General features: G+C 44.3%; 1 long non-coding RNA gene across 2 annotated transcripts; it reads left to right on the top strand.

The window, feature by feature from the left end:
* Positions 1-1,394: 1,394 nt before the first annotated feature.
* LOC149361279 (uncharacterized) lies at positions 1,395-6,955 on the top strand. Of its 2 annotated transcripts, none has more exons than XR_016288931.1 (3): positions 1,395-2,154; positions 2,938-3,141; positions 4,812-6,955. It is a non-coding gene; the product is annotated as an uncharacterized LOC149361279 (long non-coding RNA). The 2 variants fall into 2 exon arrangements; XR_016288930.1 differs by having other exon boundaries at positions 1,402-2,154; positions 2,961-3,141.
* The last annotated feature ends 2,251 nt before the right edge of the window (positions 6,956-9,206 follow it).

Below are 9,206 nucleotides of genomic sequence, written 5' to 3'. Positions count from 1 at the left end.
TCGCTGATGGCTTATTCTACACGAAAACAATGCTTTCTGCTGCGTATTCGTCCTTAAATTCTGTACTCAGGCAGTCATTAAACAGATTTAACATTTCAGAACTAACAATGAATTTCAGCAGAGCTGTACAACAACTCTGCCAATTCGAAACACGTTGGTGTTGCTATTGTTGTAATTCTTGATAGGTCATATTTTAACGTGCAGTTGAACAGTGATGTACCGTACGACGGTGCTAAAACACACTAGCATTAAGAGCGTTTCGCTCTGAGGTTTCAAAGGGATTATTGTTGCGAGCTACAAAAAAATTCAAGTTTAGCATTGCACCGATGTGTTTCCACACTCATTGAATGACACGTTCTCGCTAGCCCAAATGGCGCCCAAATTATATCACCAGCTTCCTGAACCTGCACCGCAAGCACACTTTCCCTGCACACTGCCCGCCATGCAAAAGTGCCCGGTACACTTTATGCCACTCCACGTGGGAGCGCCCAATTTAAACCCTCGCACTACCCTCCTCCTCGAGCGACCAGCAATGGCTGATCGCACGGGACTGAAAACCCCGCGCGAAAAGGGCCGCACCGCTTCGCGCTCTGAGTAAATTCTGTGTAACGTGTGCAGGCTTACAGCTTCGAGAACTCAAGTTGCTTCGTTCCTCGGCGACTGTACATGCGAAATTTCGCGCAAGGCAATATTAATTTTTATTCATGTTCGGCGGCCGATACTATAAAGAGAAGTATAGAGGAACAAAACAGGTAACAGCGGCCCGCTGTACTCAACTGCGGTACAAGGGCTTTGCATTAGGAAGGTGCACGGCAATTGGAGCACTATAAGCCCTCATTCTTGACTTGTTACATTTTTCACTAGTACTGAGCCAGAGAGGAGCTTCCAGTATGGAAAAGGAAAGGGTGAGAGCAATCCCCGCTTTGAGCACCGCTAAAGCACAGGCCCAGTGCCTCTTCCGCATCTTCACTTGCATCTCCTTCAACGCAAACACGGTACGAAGCTGTGGCGAGGGAAAACGTGGTGATAGCTGTATTTTCTATCTTCCCGTAATGCAATGATTAAGGAATCCTGGAATAAAGTGTTGGGTTTTAACGTAGTCATACGGAGTAGACGCGCGAAAGCATGTGTTCATTCTTCGCCTTTTCTTACTGGCATCAGCGGACGTGAGGCCGAGCCGAGGACCGCGTAAGGCAGAGGCAAAAAGCAATCAAGGAAGCACACAAAAAGACTACGGTAGCGCGACTGTCGGCGGGGCTCGCTCGAGCAAAGAGCGTGCAAGGTGTCCAATGACTTGATATAAACACACACAAAACAGAGGCGATGCTGCAGCGCAGCCTTGAAACTTTCGCGCGTCACGCTAGAGCGGCGTACACACACACACGTACATTAAATCGCATGAGCCAAGCTGTGTAGAGTACGCTAAGCCACACAATATGCGAAAATAAAAACCGAAACCAGTAGCGTTTGGCAACATCATCATCATTCCTTATTCTGCGACGCAGTTACGGGGAGCTGAGTTATAGCCTTAGAACTAGGCAGACAGTGCAGCCGTGCAGCGGCTGCGGCTTTCCTGGCCCCAGATGCGTCGCCTGTAGCTGCCCGGCATGCTGCCCGGTTTTCCAAGCTTTCGTTCGCAGCGCCGCCAGAAACAGATGGTTGTGAGTAGTCGCATTTTTTCACCTCAATCATTCCAATTTGCTGACTTTGTAATTGAAACAAAATATTTTGTCGTTTAATGCAACAAGTTTGTGGCAAAAAGGGCTTTATCAATTCTTTTTTTAACGCGTGTAAAGTTAGGCGACATTAGCGCCACCTTTCCGTTCGCTGGCGGCGGATTGCGAGTCTCATGTTGGCCGCGCGCTACACTATCTTTTTTAGGACGCTGAAACGACTCTTTGTTGACGGGGTGCGACGGTTGTGAAGTTCTGGGTGCGTTTCTTCAGTTTGTTTGTGTTAAATGTGCGGCCTCGTTAGTGTTGTGGTAGTGTGACTGAACTCGGAAGGTGACAGATGGCTCCAGTGCTGCGGAAGACGTTCTTACGCGCACGCAGTGCTCAAAAACTGCTCTGACGTACTGCACGCAACCACGCCGAGAGCGGCCGGCGCCCGATGCCCGATAGAAGAAACGGCTTGCCGTGAACGTTGACGAATGTAAGTACAGAACTGGAAAATGACTTCTGCGATGTGTCGGGGGTATGATTGAGGGCTGCGAATGCATTTGGGTTGGTCTTCACGCCTTGTTCGCAGTGAGGTGCAAAATGCGGGCACCACGCGATCGTTTGCAGAGAGAAGGTGTTCTGACACGCTCGCTTGCCAACTATGCAACTTTTAACCCGCCGCCTCACGCTCTTTGCGTCAGCTCCTCGGCGCACGAGTTATGTGATAGAATTTGGTTCCACGCCGAGAGCTATGGGGTGCTGCTTGATTCGTTATTCCGAGTGAACAGGAGCAGCGCGTGAAAAGGAGACCATAAGAACGAAAAGTGCTTGTAGCGGCGTGCGTCTTTTGATTCTGTTGCCTGAGTGTTTACTGGATAAGGAGCATTGCCTGTTCTACGTCGCAGTCACATCAAGTGCTGTGTTTCTTGAAAGTTCTGGTCAACGAAACGACGATTAAAAATAGCAGAACCATTCCATTGCAGTGCAGCTGAGGTAATCGCACAATGGAAGGTTTGTTGTCATTTTATTTTTTTACGTTCACTACATTTATGTCATTCCCTCATTTTCAATCTGAAGCGATAAAAGTATAACGTGATTCGCGAATAATAGCTTTAAGAAAAGTATGACAAGCTTTGTAAACCATTTTTTTGCTAACTATTGGAGGCATAGGTAATTAATCATTAGCCTCCACTCATGAACACATTGGACTGAACAGCTAGAGGTTGTAATGGGATGTGCCTTCTGTGATGTTTATGAAAGCATGGCTCTAATGTAGCCTTTCTTCAAATGCACCCGCAGTCAAGACCTGTACAGCTGCTCCACCGGTATCATCACGCTACTTTTGCACCAGCTTTCATCTGTCATCGAGCCAATGCTACCTCAACCAGAGGCAAATGACATCAAGACCTGCTGGTTCAGCCTATCAGCCATTGACACTGGATATCAAGCATGTGCCACTTGTAAAAGGATAGGTAGACAAGTGGGTATATTTTCCTTGTCTTTTTTAGCCTGCCAAAAATCTTCTGCTCCAGGCTCCCTCTCTCTTTCGTTTTTTTTTTCTTTTAAAAGAGGACCAAGAGAAAGGGAAAAGATATTGTGGGCATCATGAAAGCACTCCCCTAGTCAAAGCATTGTGTTATAGTGTGAAATGCTTTTTATAGTTTTTTCCCTCATGCCTCTCGTGCTTGGAAATCTTAACCACAGTATAGACCAAATTAAAACAATTATCTGCTTCATGACCTTTATACAGCAGTCTAAAAGCAGCAAATAAATTTTATAGGTTTACTTCAGCAGTACCTACCTCTTACAAGGTATGGCATGTTTGAAGTGAACCAGTGATGTTGTAGGCATGGCCTAACGGGCAATGCATAATTGAATATTGGCATTCAAGTGGAGCACTCTGCTTTACAAGCATATTTGTTGCTAGCATCAATAATTGATACCTTACCAGGTTATCCTTGCATTACATGAAACCCTGTAAAGCTTATATTTTAGCTGTACAGAAGAAAGGTGCTTATTCGATATGTCATGAGCATTGCTGAGGTTTTCTTTCACACTCCCTTTGTCACAACTGACTGCACTGTACAGTTGAATGCATTTGGAATTGAGTATTGGTGCATTGTTATTTTTATTCATGCCGACATTCAGTTACTGATTGCATTACACTAGCTGAGCCTAAGTCAACAAATATTGCTGTGACCTTAACAAGACCCCTGGCTTTACTTGAACCGATGCATTTGATGTTGCCTTTCTCCCGTGCCATCAAGGTTTGTAATAAGCTGTGTAAATAACTTAATTTACTTTCTCGAGGTATTTATTGCTGCAATTAGTGACAGGTAATTTCCTAAAGAACAACCTAAGTGCACATTTTTATCTTCTTTGGAACACTTGTTTGCTTGTTTCTCTTGTATTCTTAACTTAAACAGATATGAGCAGGCCTCAGCACTGGAGGGATGTGCTGCGGGACAAATAAAAAACTACCAGTCCCTTAGGGGCACGTTTCTGAGGCTTTTTTCGCTTGTAGTTCTATGCAGCTTTACTTACAAGTATTGTATCTGACGCAGTGTGTGCCTTAATATTTTGATTCATTTGCTTTAGAGTGTGCCACACTTGCCCTGACGAACTTGCTCACCTTTGTACTCTTTGTTCATACATTTTCCCCTAACACCTGGTATAGCTCCAAATGATACATTATCTACAGCAACATGTGCATTATATTGCAATGTCTTTGTGCCATCACTTTTGAAAACAAAAGCTGCCTGAATTTTTGTGCTGACAAATCAGAAACACAAAATAATTTTCATATTTAATGGCCTGCATGTTATCTTCATATGACTGGAATGGCTAAATATCTCTTCGTGGTAGCCTAATTAGGTGTAACACGTTAATGTCAGTTCCTGTGAATATCATTCAGTCTTCGAATGTGGGGGCAGAATTGAACACAACAGCATGTTATAGCTTTTTCTTGTTCAAGGACGCATTACATTTAGTTCTAGTCTTGTGACTGCTGCTTATGCTATTACTCAGCAGCCTTATCAAACTCGCTCGGAGTGCTGCATTTTAGTGCACATTTAACTCATTGTTGCTTCTCCGTGTTTGATTCTATTAGAAGTTACTATAACTGTATACTTTGAATGTTTTCTTGTGCAGTTCTCTTGCTGCTGCATTCTGCCATGGAGGAGGCTACCTGTTCGTGCGCACGTCTCATCACTAGGACGCTACCTCTTCCGCTGGTGATGCAGACAAGTAACGACAGGGTTAATTGGAGAGGCATGGGAGAGGCCTTTGCCCTGCAGTGGGCATAGGCAGGCTGATGATGATGATGAACAACAAGCAGGCTGCCTGATATTGAGGACCAGTGTCAGGATAGTGCACCAACAAAGTCGCTTAAGCATTTCTGTGCTGATGCATTTTTATTAAAATCAGCTCATAGCTTAATATCTACATCCATGGGGACATTTAGCATATGTTTGGCATCTGTTTGACTTTTAATTCGCTAGTGTTTGCAGCCTTTAATGTTGGTCTTAAGACAGTGTAAGCATTGTTTCACTGTGTGGGATTTTTTAGCTGTTTTGGAGAGATGTGTGTGTATGCATGCAGTTTTTTTCCACGGGTTTGTTATGTGGCTCATGGAACTTTCATGTTACAGAAGAAATTATTTCGTTTCTGTGTTGTACAGGAAAGTGAGCAGTATTTATATGCACCAGGTGTTTCAGGGAAGAATAAGTAGTTTTCAAAAATATGGCTTTTGCTGCATAATATTACCAGTGTTAGCAGACACCAGAAAGCCGGTGAGGTATATTTAGTAAGCTGGTTAACTAATTTCTGCTAATCAACTTTTTAACTAACACATGTTTGCAACTGGTTGCAGTTAGAGACTTTTAGCCAGTTGTTCGTAGTAGGCATATCAGTTTCTGGAATGTACAAAACATTATTACTTTCGCCGCTGTGGCTCGACAAAATTTGGCTGCATCGTGCGAAAATACATGCGCTTTTGAAAGCACACAGGGAAAGAAACCCCTCCAGTGCATGTAACTGCTACAAATCTCTAATGGCAACTAGACGCCTAACTCTGATAGTGAAGGAATCATATTCTTAGCGGTAAGAAACAGACACAACACCAAGATACACACACACAGGACACCCGCCGCTAGACTTCAACTATCTTTACTGGACACATGTACGACATAAATATGTATCACTGAGCACACGCAGGTGCCTCGTCATCCGCAACAGGTCTAACTACGCCCTGCCCTCTCCTGCAATGCATACGGTTGCGCCGGTAAACAATCTCTTTTTCTGCCAACGCCACGGAGGGAGTGCTTACACACGTCACCCGCCTCTTGAATACGAAAGACTTCGATAATTTCTCTTTCTTTTTTCTCGGCTCCCAGGCCTTTCGTATTCAAGAGGCGGGTGACATGTGTGTAAGCACTCAGGACAACCTTCGAATTCAATCAATCAAATGATCAGGCAGGCTTTCATAAAGGATACTCAACAAGAGCACATTGATGCAATCAATCAGGTGATAGTGAAATGGGCAGAATACAACCAACCCCAATATATAGCCTTCATTGACTACCAGACAGCAATTGACTCGGTGGAACCACAGCTGTCATGCAGGCATTGTGGAATCAGGGTGTAGAAGAGTGTTATGTGAAAATATTGGAAGATATTTATAACGCCTGCACAGCTACCATAGTTCTCCATAAGGTCAGCAATAAAATTCCAATAAGGCAAGGTGTCAGGCAGGGAGACACGATTTCACCAATGCTATTCACCGCCTGTTTACACGAGGTGTTCCGGGGCCTGAAATGGGAACAGTTGGGGATAAGAGTTACTGGAGAATACCTAAGTAATTTGAGATTCCCTGATGGCATTGCCTGGCTAAGCCACTCAGGATATGAACTGCAAAGCATGATGAATGAGTTAGACAGGCAGAGCAGAATTGTGGGGCTAGAAATGAACACGCAGAAAACCAAAGTAATGCTCAAGAGTCTAGCAAGGGAACAGCAATTCACAATTGGTTGCGAGGTGCTAGAAGTAGTAAGAGGATATGTATACTTAGGGCAGGTAGTGACCGCTGATCCGGATCATGAGAGGGAAATAACTAGAAAAATAAGAACGGGGTGGAGCGCATATGGCAGGTTCTCTCAGATCGTGAAAGCCAGTTGCCAATATCCCCCAAGAGAAAAGTCTAACACAGCTGTATCTTACTGGTACTCTACTATGGGGCAGAAATGTGGAGGCTAACAATGAGGGTTCAGCTTAATTCAAGGACAACGCAGCGAGCTATGGAAAGAAAAATGATAGGTGTAATGTTAAGAGACCGGAAGAGGGTGGAGTGGGTGAGGGAAAAAGAGCGGGTTAATGAAATCCTATTTGAAATCAAGAGGAAGAAATGGGCTCGGGCAGGGAATGTAAGGCGAAGGCAAGACAACCGCTGGTCCTTGAGGGTAACAGAGTGGATTCCATGAGAAGGTAAATGTAGCAGGGGGCGGCAGAAAATTAGGTGGGCGGATGAGATTAAGAAGTTTGCGGGGATACGGTGGCCACAATTGGCAGAGGACAGGGTTAATTGGAGAGACATGGGAGAGGCTTTGCCCTGCAGTGGGTGTAGTCAGGCTGCTGCTGCTGCTGCTGATAATGATGATGATGACAGCCTGAGCACACCTACAAAGTAAAACTGTGAACTCGACCCAGCAGCACTTCACTCTATTGAAGGAGAACAGGTACAATGAATTACTGCATTACCTTGTTATTATCATTAAAAAGTACAGGGCTCTAAGGACTTCCTAATTTACATCGAAACGAATGGTTTACAGTGAACTTTCACGGATTACACTAACAGGCACTGAAAATCCAACACAGCTGCCTAAGAGAATATTAGGCAGCCGCGCTAGCCTTCTTTTGCGCTATGCTACCTGATACCAGATTAAAATTCGAGAGCAATTTACTCATACTCTAGCACTGGGATACGTTATGCCCCAGACTGATGCAGCTGTCTTACTAAAGGCAGAGAAGCTTTCAGTGTGGGTCATGTGTGCTGTGGCGTGAACACATGCACAGGATCGCCTGCTACCATTCAAGTCCTCTGTGTACACAAATGCAGGTGCAATAGAAAACCCACATCACAAATTTGGCTAGTCTGGTCGGCCAAGCATGGGCCAGCTGATAGCACGAAGCAGCAGGTGCGACACATACCATCATCATCAGCCTGACTAGGCCCACTGCAGGGCAAAGGACTCACCCATGTCTCCACATTAACCTTGTCCTTTGCTAGGTGTGGCCACCATATCCCCGCAAACTTCTTAATCTCATCCACCCATCTAACTTTCTGCCGCCCCCTGCTATGCTTGCATTCTTTTGGAATCCACTCCATTACCCTTAAGGACCAGCGGTTATGTTGTCGTCCCATTACAAGCCCCGCCCAGGCCCATTTCTTCCTCTTAATTTCAAGTAGCATGTCCTTAACCCGCGTTTGTTCCCTCACCCACTCCGCCCCCTTTTGGTCTCTTAATGTTAGATTTATCATTTTTCTTTCCATAGCTCACTTTGCTGTCCTTATCGTTTGGCACGTGTTTTTTTCTTTGTAATAACGCATAAAGTATTATACATGGATTACCACATGGCATCCTCTAATGACCGCTAAATAATTTATATTCAAATTTCTTTCTCCTGCTGTATTTGTTTTGGTTTCGACAGCTGAATGATGGCTGTGACGTCAAAGCGAGGTTATTGGTCACGTGAGGCATGAAAAACTGCAATACAATTGGTACTTCTGGCTCTTAAGGAATGCTGGCGTCAGCGCTGTAGCGAATTAAAATGATGAAGCAGCGATTATAAGTGCAGTTTTTCCACGCCTCACGTGACCTATAACCTCTCTTTGATGTCATAGCCATAGTCAAATTGTTCACCGAAACAGGATGGCAGAAAAAGTTGATTATAAATTATTTAGCGGTCTCACGAGAATACCTGATGGTGATTCATGCATAGTAGTGTCTTCCGCATCATTATAGAGAAGAAAACATGCCACCAAAATTAGGTGTCTATACTCTTTTAAGCTGAACTCTTTTAATTAGCCTCCACGTTTCTGTCCCAAAAGTGAGAAACATGCAGGCTAAAGAAAAGATTTCAGCTTAAGTACCAAAGTGGCTCTAATCACACGATGAAGCGGAAAAACTCTCGACACTTGAACAGAGAACAAATAGGAATTCCAACAAAATTTTAGATTCTTGTAAGGCTATCAAAAATTTCTGAATATTGTAAACTGCACTTTCACACATACAATACGCATGTATGCCAAGCTCACATTCAGTAGTCCTTTTTTCCGGCTGTAATTATCACAGTCTGAGCTCAGTTACAGATTTAAAACCAGCCAAAAGATGCAACACAGGAAAAGAGAAGAAAACCGGTTGGGCTATGAATTGAATTTTTTGTGAAGGAAAAGAAGGCTCGGATGAAGATGCGCCACACATGACCCACACCAGCGAAAGGCAGGACAACAAATAACTGTCACTGATATACAAGCACGTCATCTAAAAG

The sequence above is a fragment of the Amblyomma mixtum genome, chromosome 2 (genome assembly GCF_055824585.1).
Source record: "Amblyomma mixtum isolate Tamu chromosome 2, ASM5582458v1, whole genome shotgun sequence".
NCBI classification, from domain to species: domain Eukaryota; kingdom Metazoa; phylum Arthropoda; class Arachnida; order Ixodida; family Ixodidae; genus Amblyomma; species Amblyomma mixtum.
Note: the sequence above shows the minus strand (reverse complement) of the source record. Positions and strands in the feature narration are given on the sequence as shown.